The sequence below is a fragment of the Chiloscyllium plagiosum genome, unplaced genomic scaffold (assembly GCF_037043375.1).
Source record: "Chiloscyllium plagiosum isolate Xiang-an unplaced genomic scaffold, Cpla_swu_hap1 HiC_scaffold_27, whole genome shotgun sequence".
NCBI classification, from domain to species: Eukaryota; Metazoa; Chordata; class Chondrichthyes; order Orectolobiformes; family Hemiscylliidae; genus Chiloscyllium; species Chiloscyllium plagiosum.
Genome location: NW_028270165.1, coordinates 92,518,783 through 92,536,629, shown reverse-complemented (window position 1 = coordinate 92,536,629; position 17,847 = coordinate 92,518,783). Strand labels below are relative to the sequence as shown.

The 17,847-nt window shown below is 45.3% G+C and overlaps 2 protein-coding genes across 2 annotated transcripts in view; one reads left to right on the top strand and one right to left on the bottom strand.

Moving 5' to 3' along the window:
• Positions 1-17,847, top strand: part of LOC148145029 (uncharacterized) — an 87,440-nt gene that overhangs the window by 2,070 nt on the left and 67,523 nt on the right.
• LOC148145030 (uncharacterized) overlaps positions 1-17,847 on the bottom strand; it is a 141,640-nt gene that overhangs the window by 99,545 nt on the left and 24,248 nt on the right. The window lies entirely within an intron of this gene.

The window sequence follows — 17,847 nt, the reverse complement described above, 5'->3', positions numbered from 1 at the left end:
GAAACTTAGTTGGAGACAGGGTAAGGGTTGAAATTGCTGAGTGAGGCAATACTTCCTCCGGGTGACGGCTGTACCAAGGATCCGATTACAAAGGGACAACTTGGTGCTGGCCAATAGTAAAGACAGTGAGGGGGGTGGGACAAGGAGAGGTGTGGTGTGTGCACTTTCACCTTGAGATGTTCAAAAAGCAACTACTTTTTCTCTGCCTTTTTGCTGGGGGGATCTGAAGTTGCAACAAAGTTTGGGTTGCAATAAAGGTTACCTGAACTTAACACCGGGCTCAGACTTTCATTGAAAGCTTTGAGCTCCAAGAGCAGTTTTAAAGCTGCTCATTTCTTTCCACCTCCTGCACTAAGTTTAGAACATAGAACATAGAACAATCCAGCGCAGAACAGGCCCTTGATGTTGCGCCGACCTGTGAACTATTCTCAGCTTGTCCCCCAACACTATCCGAAAATCAGCCATGCGCTTATCTAAGGAATGTTTAAATCTCCCTAAAGTGGCTGAGTTGACTACTTTAGCAGGTAGGGCATTCACGCCCTTACCACTCTCTGCAAAAAGAACTTGCCTCTGACATCTGTCTTTAATCTATCACCCCTCAGTTTGTAGTTATGCCCTCTCGTACAAGCTGACGTCACCATCCTTGGAAAGAGTCTTTCACTGTCTACCATATCTAATCCTCTGATCATCTTGTATGTCTCTATCAAATCCCCCCTTAAGCCTTCTTCTTTCCAATGAGAAAAGACCCAAGTCTATCAGCCTTTCCTCATAAGACCGTCCCTCCAGACCAGGCAACATCCTGGTAAATCTCCTCTTCACCTTTTCCAATGCTTCCACATCCTTTCTGTAATGGGGTGACCAGAACTGTACACAATATTCCAAGGGTGGCTGCACCAGTGTTTTGTATGGTTGCAGCGTGATATTGCGGCTCAGGAATTCCGTCCCTCTCCCAATGAAACCAATATACCGTGTGACTTCTTACCAGCACTATCCACCTGGGTTGCAACTTTCAGGGAGCTTTGCACATGGACTGCAAGATCCCTCTGCACATCCACACTACCAAGAATCTTTCCATTGACCAACTACTCTGCCATCCTGTTATTCTTCCCAAAGTGCATCACCTCACATTTAGCTTCATTGAACTCCATTTGCCACCTCTCAGCCCAATTCTGCAGTTTATCCAAATCCCCCTGCAACCTGTAACATTCTTCCAAACTGTCCAATACTCCACCGACTTTAGTGTCGTCTGCAAATTTACTAATCCGTCCACCTATGCCTGTGTCTAAGTCAGTTATAAAAATGACAAACAGCAGTGGTCTCAAAACATCCTTGTGGGACACCACTAGTAACTGGACTCCAGACTGAATATTTTCCATCAACCACCACTCGCTGCCTTCTTCCAGTTTCTAATCCAAGCTGCTAAATCACCCTCCATTCCATGCCTCTGCATTTTCTCCATCAGCCTACCATGTGGAACCTCATCAAAGGCTTGACTGAAGTCCAAGTATACCATGTCAACTGTCCTACCCTCATCTACATGCTTGGTCACCTTCTCAAAAAACTCAGAGGTAAGTGAGACACGACCTGCCCTTGATGAAACCATGTTGACTTATCTGAAATTAAATTGTTGCTTGCTTGATGATTATAAATCTTATCTCTTATAATCCTTTCCTACAATAGAAGTAAGGCTCACTGGTCTATAATTACCTGGGTCATCTCTGCTGCCCTTTTGAATAAGGGCAGAACATTTGCAATCCTACAGTCCTCAGGTACTAAACCCGTAGACAATGATGACTCAAATATCAATGCCCAAGGCTCTGCTATCTCCTCCCTCGCTTCCCAGAGAATCCTCGGATAAATCCCATCCAGCCCAGGAGACTTGTCCACTTTCACTCCTTCTTGAATTTATAACACCTGTGTGTAACTGACCTCGATCCTTTCGAGTCTAATATCTCGTACCTCATTCTTTTCCTGAGTGAACACTGATGAGAAATTTTCATTTAGCACCTCTCCGGACTCTACAGGGTCCACGCTCAACTTCTGTCTTTGACTGGCCCTATTCCTACCCTAATCATCCTTTTATTCCTCACATACCTTTAGAAAGCTTTAGGGTTCTCCTTTATTCTATTTGCTAAAGACTGCTTCGGTCCTCTCTTTGCTCTTCTTAACTCTCTCTTTCAATCCTTCCTCGATGATCTGTAATTCTCTATCACCTCATCTGTACCATATTGCCTCATCAACACATAAGCCTCATGGAACAGCATCATAAGACACAGAACTTATATCAAAAGATCAGTGTCATGCAACTGATAGAATATATTGAACAAACTTAGATAGTCTTCATCTCTTAGACTGGGTGCGGGCTTTGGTTCATTAATATGTAACAATGTTCTTGAGATGACTTAAGGTTTTATTAAAAAAAAGACATCTCCGCTCAGACAATGCATTAAAGGTGTGAGATGTGTGTCTGTCAGTATTCCAATCTTGAATCAGACTGGTTCTGTTTCCAAAGTCAGAATTTGTAAAATATTACATGCATTGACTGCCTGCAGATTGTGTGCTTTTTGAACAAAATTGAATGTATCTGCAAATATAATTCTGCCAATACAATTTCACCCCATAGAATCGTGTGTGTGCATGAGAGAATGAGAGTGTGTGCACGGGAGGCTGCTGAGCCAGGTGAGGGCCCATAGGGTGTTCGACGTGAGCAACTGGTATGGATTGAGGATTGGCTGTCTGACAGAAGGCAGAGAGTTGGGATAAAAGGTTCTTTTTTGGAATGGCAGCCGGTGACAAGCGGTGTCCTGCAGGGTTCAGTGTTGGGGCCGCAGCTGTTCACATTATATATTAATGATCTGGATGAAGGGACTGGGGGCATTCTAGCGAAGTTTGCCGATGATATAAAGTTAGGTGGACAGGCAGGTCGTACTGAAGAAGTGGGGAGGCTGCAGAAGGATCTAGCCAGTTTGGAGGAGTGGTCCAGGAAATGGCTGATGGAATTCAATGTGAGCAAATGCGAGGTCTTGCACTTTGGGAAAAAAGAATAGAAGCATGGACTACTTTCTAAACAGTAAGAAAATTCGTAAAGCCAAAGTACAGAGGGATCTGGGAGTGCTAGTTGAGGATTCTCTCAAGGTAAACATGCAGGTTGAGTCCGTGATTAAGAAAGCGAATGCAATGTTGTCAATTATCTCAAGAGGGTTGGAACATAAAAGCACTGTTGTGCTACTGAGACTTTATAAAGCTCTGGTTAGGCCCCATTTGGAGTACTGTGTCCAGTTTTGGTCCCCACACCTCAGGAAGGACATACTGGCACTGGAGCGTGTCCAGCGGAGAGTCACACGGATGATCCCTGGAATGGTAGGTCTAACATATGAGGAACGGGCTGAGGATCCTGGGATTGTATTCATTGGAGTTTAGAAGATTAAGGGGAGATCTAATAGAAACTTACAAGATAATACATGGCTTGGAGAGGGTGGACGCTAGAAATTGTTTCCATTGGGCGAGGAGACTAGGACCCGTGGACACAGCCTTAGAATTAGAGGGGGTAAATTCAGAACAGAAATGCGGAGACATTTCTTCAGCCAGAGAGTGGTGGGCCTGTGGAATTCATTGCCACAGAGTGCAGGGAGGCTGGGACGCTAAATGTCTTCAAGGCAGAAATTGATAAATTCTTGATGTCACAAGGAATTAAGGGCTACGGGGAGAATGAGGGTAAGTGGAGTTGAAATGCCCATCAGCCATGATTGAATGGTGGAGTGGACTCGATGGGCCGAATGGCGTTACTTCCGCTCCTATGTCTTATGGTCTGATAGACAGACATGGGAGTTGCGGGGGGGCAGAGGTGGGGGGTGTTTAGGTACAGAGTTCCTTGGAAGTTTCATCACTGCTCGACAGGGTGGTCAAGATGGCATTTCGCAACATTGCCTTCATTGTTCACCCCATTGAGTATAGGGGTTGGGACATCATGTTGAGGTTGTACAGGATGTTGGTGAGGTCACTTTCACAGTACTGAGTACAGTTCTGGTGGCCCTGTAATAGGAAGAATACTATTAGAGAGGGTTTGGTAAAGATTTACCAGGATATTGTCAGGACTGGAGGGTTTGAGTTATAAGGAGAGGCTGGGACTTTATTCACTGGAGCACAGGAATTTGGGGGTGACCTCATTGAGATTGATAAAATTATGAGGAGTGGAGGTAAGGTGAACAGCAAATGGTTCTTCCTTAGCGTAGGGGAACTCAAAACCAGGGGGCTTTTTTTTAATGTGAGGAGAGAGATTTAAAAGGAACTGGAGGGGCAACATTTTGAAATAGAGTGATTTGCATGTGGAATGAACTTACTGAGGATGTGGTAGTTGCCGGTACAGTTACAACATTGAAACAGCATTTTGATGGGTATATGAATAGAAAAGTTAGAGGGATATGGGCCAAATGTAGGCAAGTGGGACTGGTTTAGTTTGGAATCCTGGTCGGCATGGACGAATTGGACCGAAGGGTCTGTTTCTGTGCTGTATACCTCTATTGAAACCAGTAGAATTCTGAACGGGGCTTGACAGGATAGATGTAGATAAAATGCTCCTTTATGGGGAGGGTCATAGAATTCCGACAATGTGGAAGCAGGCCATTCAGCCCGTCTATTTCACTCTGGCCCTCTGAACAGTATCCCACCCATATCCAACCCCGTACTCCATATTTCCACCCTAACCTGTCCATCCCTGGTCACTACGGGTAATTTAGCACGGCCAATCCTCCCTAACCTACACCCGAATCTATAAATTACCTTCTCAAGAATGTAATTTAAATGCAGAGCTTTTCTAAGAAAAATGTCAGTTTGACTCAACATTGGGACACAGACAGAATTCACACCTACTGTCTCTACTTATAAATAGGGCAACGTCTCTTCGAAATGTAGGTTCATTTAGATATAACTGCGTCATTTTACATATGAAGATAATCCTTTGAATGTGCCCACATCCCTTTGAAATGTAATCTTGTCCATTTAAACCTCTTTATTTGCAGAAATACCCGTTAAAATGTCCACGTTCCTTTAAAATGCAGATTGCCCCCTTTCGATATGACGCCGTTCCGTTAGATGTGGGAATATCTGTTTAAATTGAGCCGTGAGCTTTCCCAATGTAGACAGGGCTCCTGGAAACGTGGCAGTGTCCCCCCTGCAGCTGCAGAGCGAGACAGGAGAGTTTGTTTTTGTGAATGAGCAGTTGTAGCGCGAGGTGGCTGTTGCTTGGTGACGGTGAGGCTCCCCAGGCCCCGCCCATCCCCTGGCCCGGCCCCGCCCATCCCCCCGTGCAGACGTCACGCGGGGCCGAAGGCGGTTGGGAGGAGAAGTCGCTCGAGCGAGGAAGCGGCGGGAGGGCGGCCGTTAGGAAAATGGCGCCGCGCGGCCCGGGGCAGACACCCGTCACTGGCCGCCGCCGCCTTCCTGGCGCAGCTGCTGTGTCACGGCCACACCGGCCGGCTGTACAGCAGCCAGGAGCCGGTGAGCATTCTGGAGGCGGATGGGGTTAAGGGCCTGCTTGGGAACTCGTCGGCCGCCGGGGTGGTGGAGTTCTACTGGTCGTGGGGCGGCCCCTGTGTCAACTATGGGGCCACCTGGAAGGTACTGGGCCCGGGACGTGAAAGGTGAGGCAGGTTGTGGGGGGGACGGAGGGGAAGGAATGTGGGGCCTGTCCTGTCATAGTGACATTTTACACTCACTTTCCATCGGCTTTTACTGGCGCTTGTGCTGTTTCCCCCTCACTGTGTGTTTAATCCTTGTGCTGTTTACCCCCTCACTGTGTGTTTAATCCTTGTGCTGTTTACCCCCTCACTGTGTGTTTAATCCTTGTGCTGTTTGCCCCTCACTGTGTGTTTAATCCTTGTGCTGTTTACCCCCTCACTGTGTGTTTAATCCTTGTGCTGTTTACCCCCTCACTGTGTTTAATCCTTGTGCTGTTTGCCCCCTCACTGTGTGTTTAATCCTTGTGCTGTTTACCCCTGTGTGTGTTTAATCCTTGTGCTGTTTACCCCTGTGTGTTTAATCCTTGTGCTGTTTGCCCCTCAGTGTTTAATCCTTGTGCTGTTTGCCCCTCATTGTGTTTTTAATCCTTGTGCTGTTTGCCCCTCAGTGTTTAATCCTTGTGCTGTTTGCCCCTCAGTGTGTGTTTAATCCTTGTGCTGTTTGCCCCTCACTGTGTGTTTAATCCTTGTGCTGTTTCCCCCTCACTGTGTGTTTAATCCTTGTGCTGTTTGCCCCTCACTGTGTGTTTAATCCTTGTGCTGTTTGCCCCTCACTGTGTGTTTAATCCTTGTGCTGTTTGCCCCTCACTGTGTGTTTAATCCTTGTGCTGTTTGCCCCTCACTGTGTGTTTAATCCTTGTGCTGTTTACCCCTCAGTGTGTGTTTAATCCTTGTGCTGTTTGCCCCTCACTGTGTTTAATCCTTGTGCTGTTTACCCCTCATTGTGTTTTTAATCCTTGTGCTGTTTGCCCCTCAGTGTTTAATCCTTGTGCTGTTTGCCCCTCACTGTGTGTTTAATCCTTGTGCTGTTTGCCCCTCACTGTGTGTTTAATCCTTGTGCTGTTTGCCCCTCACTGTGTTTAATCCTTGTGCTGTTTACCCCTCACTGTGTTTAATCCTTGTGCTGTTTGCCCCTCAGTGTGTTTAATCCTTGTGCTGTTTACCCCTCACTGTGTGTTTAATCCTTGTGCTGTTTGCCCCTCACTGTGTTTAATCCTTGTGCCGTTTACCCCTCACTGTGTGTTTAATCCTTGTGCTGTTTACCCCTCACTGTGTGTTTTAATCCTTGTGCTGTTTCCCCCTCACTGTGTGTTTTAATCCTTGTGCTGTTTGCCCCTCACTGTGTGTTTAATCCTTGTGCTGTTTACCCCTCAGTGTGTTTAATCCTTGTGCTGTTTGCCCCTCACTGTGTGTTTAATCCTTGTGCTGTTTACCCCTCAGTGTGTGTTTAATCCTTGTGCTGTTTGCCCCTCAGTGTTTAATCCTTGTGCTGTTTGCCCCTCACTGTGTGTTTAATCCTTGTGCTGTTTACCCCTCATTGTGTTTTTAATCCTTGTGCTGTTTGCCCCTCAGTGTTTAATCCTTGTGCTGTTTGCCCCTCACTGTGTTTAATCCTTGTGCTGTTTACCCCTCAGTGTGTTTAATCCTTGTGCTGTTTGCCCCTCACTGTGTTTAATCCTTGTGCTGTTTACCCCTCAGTGTGTTTAATCCTTGTGCTGTTTGCCCCTCAGTGTTTAATCCTTGTGCTGTTTGCCCCTCACTGTGTGTTTAATCCTTGTGCTGTTTACCCCTCATTGTGTTTTTAATCCTTGTGCTGTTTGCCCCTCACAGTGTTTAATCCTTGTGCCGTTTACCCCTCACTGTGTGTTTAATCCTTGTGCTGTTTACCCCTCACTGTGTGTTTTAATCCTTGTGCTGTTTCCCCCTCACTGTGTGTTTTAATCCTTGTGCTGTTTGCCCCTCACTGTGTTTAATCCTTGTGCTGTTTACCCCTCATTGTGTGTTTAATCCTTGTGCTGTTTGCCCCTCACTGTGTGTTTTAATCCTTGTGCCGTTTGCCCCTCACTGTTTGGTTTAATCCTTGTGCCGTTTGCCCCTCACTGTGTTTTAATCCTTGTGCCGTTTGCCCTTTGCTGTTACTTGTGCAATTGCTGAGGGTAGTGTATAAATACGAGTGAAGGATACTATGCACCAGCATGTATATGTTCCTCAGTCATTGAAGGGGCAGGACCTGTTGAGAATGGTTAGTAAAGCATGTGGTGCACTAAGCCTTGTTAACATGGATATCGTTTGTTATTGAGAAAAGTCAACTTTTTATTATTTAGAGTCATAGAGATGTACAGCACGGAAATACACCCATTAGGTCCAACCTGTCCGTGCCAACCCGCTATCCTAAATTAATCTAGTCCCTTTTGCCAGCACTTGACTCATATCCCTCTAAACCCTTCCTATTCAGATACCCAGCCAGATACCTTTCAAATGCTGTAATTATACCGGCTTCCACTACTTCCTCTGGCAGCTCATTCCATACATGCACCACCCTCTGCATGGAAACGTTGCCCCTCAGGTGCCTTTGTGGTCTCACCCTAAGCCTATGCCCTCTAGTTGTGAATCTCACCCCAACACTGAGGGAAAGACTTAAACATTGAGCAGCCAGACAAATGCAAAAGCAATCAAATATTGAGCCACATGGAAAAAAAATTATGGCTGTACCCTTTTTGTTCTCCCATAGGAATTTGGACACTTAAAATCTGTTAATGACACCAGCATTGCTACAGTGCATATTGTGTACACTCCTCAGTGTCAACAAGCAGGACACACGTTTGCTCAATGTTTTGGTGACACCAGCATGTTCCTCGCTGTCGGCAGAAAAGGGACGAGACCTACATTAGATGGACAAATAAGGAGCTCTGGAGGACCGGAGGGAGAATTGTCCTCCTGCTATTCGGAGCTCCCCTATTGGTGAATGTGGAAGTTGGACCATGAGGTTCTGAAGCTCCTGCTCCTCCTCTCTCTGAATGAAGATTGAGGTTCACCTCAGACTGCAATTTCTTTCCTCTGTCCAACATCTGAGAGTACGGCACTCTCTTTTCTCACCCCCCATTTCCATTTACGTTTCATTCTGAGGTTCAGTTGTTGACTTGGAGCAACTGAAAGAAATGGGAGTGAATCCAGGTGAGGGGACAGAGTCTGGAAAAGTTAGTCCAAGCCTTTGTTCTCAATTAGCAAAATAGACAGGCAGGAGACTGAAAGAACGCAGCAAGCTAGGCAGTATCAGAAGGTGGAGAAGTCGAGGGATCTGGTGTACCCTTGTTCAGGTCTGGGGGTGGGTAGAGGGAGAGCTGTGGAACAAGGGTGTGCTGTGGTCAGGGTATTGAAGTGGGGAAAGGTGGAGACAGGCAGAGGGTACAATAGACAATAGGTGCAGGAGAAGGCTATTCTGCCCTTCGAGCCAGCACCACCATTCATTGTGATAATGGCTGATCATCCTCAATCAGTATTCTGTTCCTGCCTTATCCCCATAACCTGGTACGACCTGGTTGGGGAATGGGAGGAAGGAATCTAGTTGGAAGGGAAGAGTGGAAGGGGTTGGGAAGTGTGTTGGGGGCTGGGATGGGAGATTATTTGAAATTGGAGAACTCAATGTTGTGTCTTCCGGGCTGTTGACTGCTCAGACAGAAGATGAGGTTTTGTTCCTCCAATTAGTGGTTTGGTTTGTTGTGGTAATGGAGGAAGCCAAAAATAGTCATGTCAGAAGGGGAGTGGGAAAGGGCTTTAAAATGGGTGGAGACTGGGAAGTCCGCTCAGCCTCTGCGGACCCCTGCTGTGATGCTCAGCAAACCGTTCCCCAAGTTTACGCTCGGTTTCCCGATGTAGAGAAGACCACAATTGGCAAAGTACAGCAGGTCAAGCAGCATCCGATCAGTAGGACAGTCGAAGTTTTGGGCACGAGCCCTTCATCAGGAATGATGCGTGGATGTTCAGAGGGGCATCAGTGTCCTTCTGTGCCAGTTGTCAGACAGGTGCAGCAGGCAATGAGCAAGGCAAGTGGTGTATTAGCAAGAGGAATTAAGTTCAGAAGTGAGGATGTCTTCCTGCAGTTAGGGGGTCATTGAATATATTCAAGGCTGAGTTCATCTGATTTTTATGTGAATGTTTATGGGGAAGGCAAGAAAATGGTTTTAAGACTAGTACAGGGCTGAGTTCCAGAGCCATGCAGCACAGAAACAGCCCCTTCAGTCCAACTAGTGAAAATGGAGGGACTGATTGTGGGATGGAGATTTTCAGCTTCCAAGGAATGAGATAGGAAAGAGTTCACTATAAATTAGAATTTATGGGATCGGTTGATGAGCCGAGGAGTGTCAGTTGGAGTTTAATTTAGAGAAATCAGAGTTTGCATTTTGGTCAAGCAATCCAGGCAGGACTGACACAGTTAAGGGGAGTGTTGCAGAATAAAGAGACCTTGGAGTGCTGCAGTCTCAGGTGGATAGAGTAGTGAAGGCAGCGTTTGGTTTGCTTTCCTTCATTGCTCATAGCATTGAGTATCGGAGTTGTGAGATCATGTTATACACACTTCTCACTCGAAAGTGTTATCTAACTGCTTAACTGTTTCTGTTCTTTGGTATGTTAATCCCAGAACCTGTTTTCAGTAACTTTCTCAAGAACGTAATTTAAATGCAGAGCTTTTCTATCAAAAATGTCAGGCTGACTCGACATTGGGACCCAGACAGAATTCACACCTATTGGTGGGTAGGCTGGGACTTTTTTCACTGGAGCACAGGAGGTTGAAAGGTGAAGGTGTCGAGTGCCTCATTAGCAAGTTTGCAGATGGGCATTCAGATTGATGGAATATCAGATAGTGAAGGGGACTGTCAGACGATACAGCAGAATATAGATCGGAGAGTTGGGAAGAGAAATGGCAGATGGAGTTCAATCCAGACAAATGCGAGGTGATGCATTTTGGAAGATGCAATTCAAGAGCGAGCTATACAGTAAATGGAAAGGTCCTGGGGGAAATTGATGTACAGAGAGATCTGGGTGTTCGGGTCTATTGTTCTCTGAAGGTGGCAATGACTGTCAGTAGAGTGGTCAGGGCAGCATACAACACGTGTTCCATCATCGGACGGATTGAATAAAAGAGCTGGCAGGTCATGTTAAAGTTGTATAAGATTTTGGTTCGGCCGCATTTGGAATACTGCGTACAATTCCGGATCGCCAGATTTCCAAAAGGATGTGGATACGTTTGGAGAGAGTGCAGAGGTGTTCACCAGGATGTTGCCTGTTATGGAGAGCGCAAGCTATGAGGAGAGGTTGAGTTGATTAGGATTATTTTCATTGGAAATAAGGAGGTGGAGGGTGGGGGTCCTGATTGAGGCTGAAAAACCATGAGGGGTGTAAACAGGGGTGGATAGTAAGAATTATTTTCCCAGAGGGGAAGACTTAATTACTCAGGGTCACGAGTTCAAAGTGAGAGGGGAAAGGTTTGAGGGAGATGTACATGGAAAGTTCTTTACACTGAGGGTGGTGGGCGCCTCGAATGCATCGCCAGCGGAGGCAGTAGGGTTGGGATCGATAGTGTCATTTAAGATGTAGCTAGACAGATACATGAATGGGCAAGGAGCAGAGGGATACAGATCCTTAGAAAATAGGCAGCAGGTTTAGACAGAGTATCTCGATCAGCATAGCCTTGGAGGGCTGAAGGGCCTGTTCCCGTGCTGTGAGGTTCTTTGTTCTCTTTATAGAGGTTTACAAAACTGAGGGGCAAAGATAAGGTGAACGGCATGTGTCGTTTCAAGATTAGGGAGCAAATTAAGGTGAGAGGAGAAAGATTTAAAAAACACATGAGGAGCACCTTTTTTTTTAAACAGTGGTTTGTGTGGAATGAATGTCCAGAGGAAATGGTGGATGCAGGTTGAGTAACAAGGTTTAAAAGACATTTGGATAAGTACATGAATAGGAAAGGTTCAGGGGGATATGGGGCAAACACAGGCAGGTGGGACTAGTTTAGTTTGTGAATATAGTCAGCATGGACTAGTTGGGCTGAAGGGTCTGTTTCTGTGCTGTATGACTCTGTAACTGTTCTGTACTGGTCTTGAAACCATTTTCCTTGCCTTCCCCCATAAACATCCACTTCATGGTTGTTCTAAAATCAGATGAACTCAGCCTTGAATCTCTTCAATGACTCCCGAACTGCAGGAAGACATCCCGACTTCTGAAATCAATTCCTCTTGCTAATATTCCTCTTGCCTGGCTGATTGCTTGCTGCATCCGTCTGACAACTGGCAGTGACTGGTGTGGAAGGACGCTGAGGCCACGTTTTACATCCACACATCATTCCTGAGGAAGGGCTCGTGCCTGAAACGTCGATTCTCCTGCTCCTCGGATGCTGTCTGACCACCTGTGCTTTTCCAGTGCCACACTATTCGACACTCATCTCCAGCATCTGCAGTCCTCACTTTGTCCACATCCCAATATGTCACCATTTAAACAACGTACCTCCTTTCAGCAGTTATTTTTTCATAACCGAGGCTATAACTTCACATTGTGGGCCTGCATTTGCCGTGCGTTTGCCAATTGAGACACAGACCTGGACCAACGTTTCCCGACTGTCCCTTCCCTAGATTCACTCGCTTTCATTTCAGTTGCTGCAAGTCAACAATTTAACCCCAGAATGAAAAAATGAAATGGTAAAGACAGTGCCGTACTCACAGATGGTGGAGAGAGGAAGGACGTTGCAGTCTGAGATGAAGCTCGATCTTCATTTGGAGAGGAGTAGCAGCTTCAGAACCTGATGGTCCATCTTCTGCGTTCAGACAATTGGGGAGCTCTGATTGGCAGGAGGACCAGGCTCCTTGTCTGGCTTCTCATTGGTCCATTTAAAGAAGTGTTTGCACTGTTTCTGCAGACAGAGCATGCGCGGCTTTTGCTGAACCAGCATAGAGTCAGAAGTGTACAGCATGGAAACAGACCCTTCGGTCCAACCCGTCCATGCCGACCAGATATCCCAACCCAATCCAGTCCCGCTCCTCAACACCTGGCCCACATCCTTCCAAACCTGTCCTATTTATATACCCATTCAAATGCCTCTTAATTGTTGCATTTGTACCGGCCTCCACTACTCCCTCTGGCAGCTCATTGCATACACGTACTACGCTCTGTGTGAAAAAATTGCCCCGTAGGTTTCTTTTACATTTTTCCCCTCTCACCCGAAATCTATGCCCTCTAGTTCTGGACTCCCCAACCCAAGGGAAAAATCTTTGTCTATTTATCTTGTCCATGCCCGTCATAATTTTTTAAACCTTTATAAGGTCACCACTCAGCCTCTGACACTCCAGGGAAAACAGCCCCAGCCTGTTCAGCCTCTCCCTCTAACTGTACCTCTTATGCTCGCATCCAAATCATTTATATAAGTGACAAGAAGTAGAGGACCGAGCACCGATCCTTTTGGCACTCCACTGGTCGCAGGCCTCCAGTCTGAAAAACAACCCTCCTCCACCACCCTCTGTCTTCTACCTTTGAGCCAGTTCTGTATCCAAATGGCTAGTTCCCTCTGTATTCCTTGAGATCTCACCTTGCTAATCAGTTTCCCACGGGGAACCTTGTCAAACGCCTTACTGAAATCCATATACATCACATTACTGCTCTGCCTTCCTCAATCCTCTTTGTAACTTCCTCAAAAAACTCAATCAAGTTTGTGAGACATGATTTCCCACACAAAACCATGTTGACTATCCCGAATCAGTCCTTGTCTTTTCAAATACATGTACATCCTCTCCCTCAGGATTCTCTCCAACAATGTGCCCACCACTGACGTTAGCCTCACTGGTCTATAGTTCCCTGGCTTGTCCTTACCACCCTTCTTAAACAGTGGCCCAATGTTAGCCAACCTCTAGTCTTCTGGCATCTCACCTGACATGCACAGTATGCTGTATAGAGATGCTGTTCCTGATGGATTTAAAGTGTCCAACTGCCACAATTTCTACCCGCCCCCAGTCACTTGACATCACCGCGCAGGCTCCTCACTATTTTTGATCATGTTACCTAGAACCCTCATGATTATATCAATCTCAATGAGGTCACCCCTCAACCTCCTGTGCTCCAGTGAAGAGATTCACAGCCTCTCCTTATAACTCAAACCCTCCAGACTTGGTAATATCCTGGTGAATCTTTACTGAACCCTCTGTAATAGTATTCTTCCTATTACAGGGCCACCAGAAACGTTCTCAGTACTCTACAAGTGGCTTCACCAACATCCTGTACAACTTCTAAATGATGTCCCAACTCCTTTATTTAATGGTGTGGACAAATAAGGTAAGTGTGCTGAATGCCTTTTGAAGCACCCTTCCAACCAGTGATGCAACTTTCAATGAAGTATGTACCTGAACCCCCCCCCCCCCCCCCCATATCCCTCTGTACAAGTCCTGCCCTTATTTTAGGAAAATGCAATCCCTCACTTTTATCTGTACCCCTCATACACACACTCTCTCTCAGATGGAGACACACCCTCTTACAGGCTTCTCCTCCATCACACTCCCTTGACAAAGCATGTGCACACATGCTCTCTCTCGCGCGCGCGCACACACCCACACATAACGATGGAGTGCATTTGCAGAATTATATTTACAGATATATTCAACTTTGCACAAAAAGCGCACAACATGCAGGTAGTCAATCCATGTAATATTTTATACATTCCTAGTTTGGAAATAGTACCAGTCTGATTTAAGATTGGGATACTGACATACATTGTCTGGGCTGAGATGTCACCAGTTTAAAAAAACCCTTGTGATCTTGAGGATATGACTGAATAGTAGTACTGCGATGTACCCATTCTAAAAGATGAAAGACTTAACAGCAATCTACATTTGTCAATATATCATATCAGTTGCATGACACTGTGACCTTTTGCTCTTAACTCTGTGTCTTATGATCCTGCTCCACAGTTATCCGATGAAGTGCTTCCAAATAAACCTGTTGGACTATAACCCGGTGTTGTGATTTTTAAACCGTGTCCCACCTAGTCCAACAGCAGCACCTCCACCTCCTTTCTAATGAACACAGCCCACACTTCCCAGTGCTGCCAGTAAACTGCCGCTGAAACAATGCAGTGCCTGCACTCCCGAAAAATGTAAACTTCTGACGAAACCAGCTACTCAGTCACTGCTCCATCTGATATACAACATTGGAAACTTAATGCAGGAGGCTGCAAGAAATAAGCAGCTTTAAAACAAAAACCGCTTGGAGCTCTAAGCTTTCAATGAGAGTCTGAGTCCGGCAGAATGTTCAGGTAACCTTTATTGTGTCCCAACATTGTTACAGCTTCAGTTGCCCCCAGCAAAAAGGCAGAGAAAGAGGAGATGTTTGTTAGACAGCTCAACAACAGGGGGAGGAGCAAGGGGCAGGGCAAGGCCAACAGCAGGCCCCCGCACTACGCCTGCATTGCCTTGCACAGTTTACAAAAATCCCTTCCCCTTCACAGACTCCAAACAGTGTGGGAGCAGGCCACTCGGCCCAAAGACTACACACTGATCCTCCGAAGGGTAACCCATCCACGCAATATCCCTACCCCTATTGCTCAACATTTACCCGTGACTAATGCACCTAACCTGCACATCCCTGTGCATGATATCCCAACCCAATCTCGTCCCGCCTGCCAGCACGGGGCCCATATCCCTCCAGTTGCTTTTTAAGTGTTGTAATTGTACCAGCCTCCACCACTTCCTCTGGCAGCTTATTCCATACACGTACCACCCTCTAAATGAAAAGGTTGCCTCTTAGGTCTCTTTCCTATCTTTCCCCTCTCACTGTAAACCTATGCCCTCTATTTCTGGACTCTCCCACCTCAGGGAAAAGACTTTGTCTATCTATCCTATCCATGCCCCTCATGATTTCATAACCTTCTATAAGGTCACCCCTCAGCCTCTGACGCTCCAGGGAAAACAGCCCCAGTCTGTTCTGTCTCTCCCTATAGCTCAAATCTTCCAGTCTTGGCAACATCCTTGTAAATCATTTCTGAACCCTTAAGTTTCATAACATCTTTCTGATAGGAAGGAAACCAGAATTGCACACAATATTCCAACTGTACAGCAGTAACATGACCTCCCAACTCCTGTACTCAATATTCTGACCAAATAAAGGAAAGCATACAAAACACCATCTTCACTATCCTATCAACCTGCGACTCCACTTTCAAGGAGCTATGAACTTGCACTCCAAGGTCTCTTTGTTCAGCAACACCCCCTAGGACCTTACCATTAAGTGTATAAGTCCTGCTAAGATTTGCTTTCCCAAAATGCAGCACCTCGCATTTATCTAAATTAAACTCCATTTGCCACTTCTCAGTCCATTGGCCCATCTGATCAAGATCCCATTGTAATCTGAGGTAACCTCCCTTCGCTGTCCACTACACCTCCAATTTTGGTGTCATCAGCAAACTTACTACACCACTTATGCTCACATCCAAAAAGTAGTGGGCTCATTATCTATTTTCAAAGTGGAATTGACAATATATTACATGTACTGACTGCCTGTAGATTGTGCAGTCTTTCAGCAAAGTAGAATGTTTAGGGTGCAGGTTTGCTCGCTGAGCTGTAGGTTTGATATCTAGACGTTTCATTACCTGGCTTGGTAATATCATTAGTGGTGAGCAATGTTTAATCCCAAATAGAGCAATTAAGTGCAAAGTTACTTTCAACCATTTAATAAAACACTGCAAATTTTATTTCATATGAAAATACATTCATTTTATAATTTGGATAAGATCTTTACAAAGGAAATATTACTAAACAAAATAGCTTTCCTGAGTATCAATATTGACAACAGTTATGCAGCTATTATTTGTCAATTGACCAACTAATTGAAATAATTTCAGAATAAATGAGCTGCTTCATTATTATACATTGAGATATTGCATATCTTGGCTCTCACCCAAGTATTCTCCAAAGAAGAAAATGCATCTGGATGGGGACATGAATGGTAAAAATTCAGAGGGATATGGGCCAAATGCTGGCAAATGGGTCACTAGATTAATTTAGGACATCTGGTTGGCCTGGACTGAAGGGTTTGTTTCTGTGTGCTCATTACAGACTCCCCTCTTCTGGGATCCCCATACCAGCTGTTATTTTCACGAAATAATCTGACAATTGTTGACTTCCATTAACCTATTCCATCCAGAGAAAATTCCTCTCTCTGCAAAGTGTGGTTCACGTTGGCAAATTCAATCCTCCTCCGGTCCTCAGGAACACAATCTATAATGAGCAACGTTCTCAATACCTGTTTAACGTTCAGTGGGGAAACTATTTTCAGTCCAACAGTTACACAGAATTCTTCCGAAATGTTTTTGGCAAATGTACTGCTCCCACGAGAGCTCATGGGCCCACAGTTCAAATGCTTTTAACAGCTTTTTTTCTCATTTCCCCGCCTTCCCAGGATGCAGAAATTTCCCACCAGAAATTGTTTGCCCTGAAAAAAATCCAGCAGGAACGTGATTATGGAGCTATCAGTAAAAATGCTTCATATGGCTCAACCAAGGTTAGAAATGGAAGAACATCTCTGTTCAAAGTTACTGTTCGTTTGCCCTTTCAAAATTCCTTGAATTTAAGGTGTTTCATTGTAGCATTTAATTATGATCCATTAAAAGCAGTATCCAGTCTCATCTGAGTGAGGAACCGACTCAACAAGCGAAATAACTTTTCTGTCTGCTCTTGAGATGTGACATCCTCACCCTCTCTCTGTTGATGCAACAGGATTACCAGAGCTGGAAGTACCACTCTCGGAATACAATTGCTGATCAACAGTTTACTTCTGTTGCTTCACATAAGGATTTAAAAGCTGCTAGCCCGATCTCGCACAAAGCACAAAAACAAACTGTGCCTGTGCAGAGGAGAAATTGCACTTGGAATAGATCACAAAATAAGAACTGTTAGCAGTCCCACAACTCATGTGTTTCCCACGGACAAAGTTAAAAATCACACAACACCAGGTTATAATCCAACAGGTTTGTTTGGAAGCACTAGCTTTCGGAGCGCCGCTCCTTCATCAGGTAGTTGTGGAGAATGAGATCATGATCACAATTTATATCCAAAGGAGTCTAGCGTCATGGAAATGTGACACATCAAACAATTTTAGATTAAATCCTTCATTTTTTAGAATTGGTTTCTGCTCTTTGGTTTGTTAATCCCAGAACTTGTTTTTTGATACCTTCTCAAGAATGTCATTCAAATGCAGAGCTTTTCTAACAATAAGTGTGAATTCTGTCTGCGCCTGAATGTTGAGTCAGACTCACATTTTTCTACATTTAAATTACATTTTTGAGAAGGTAATTTACAGATTA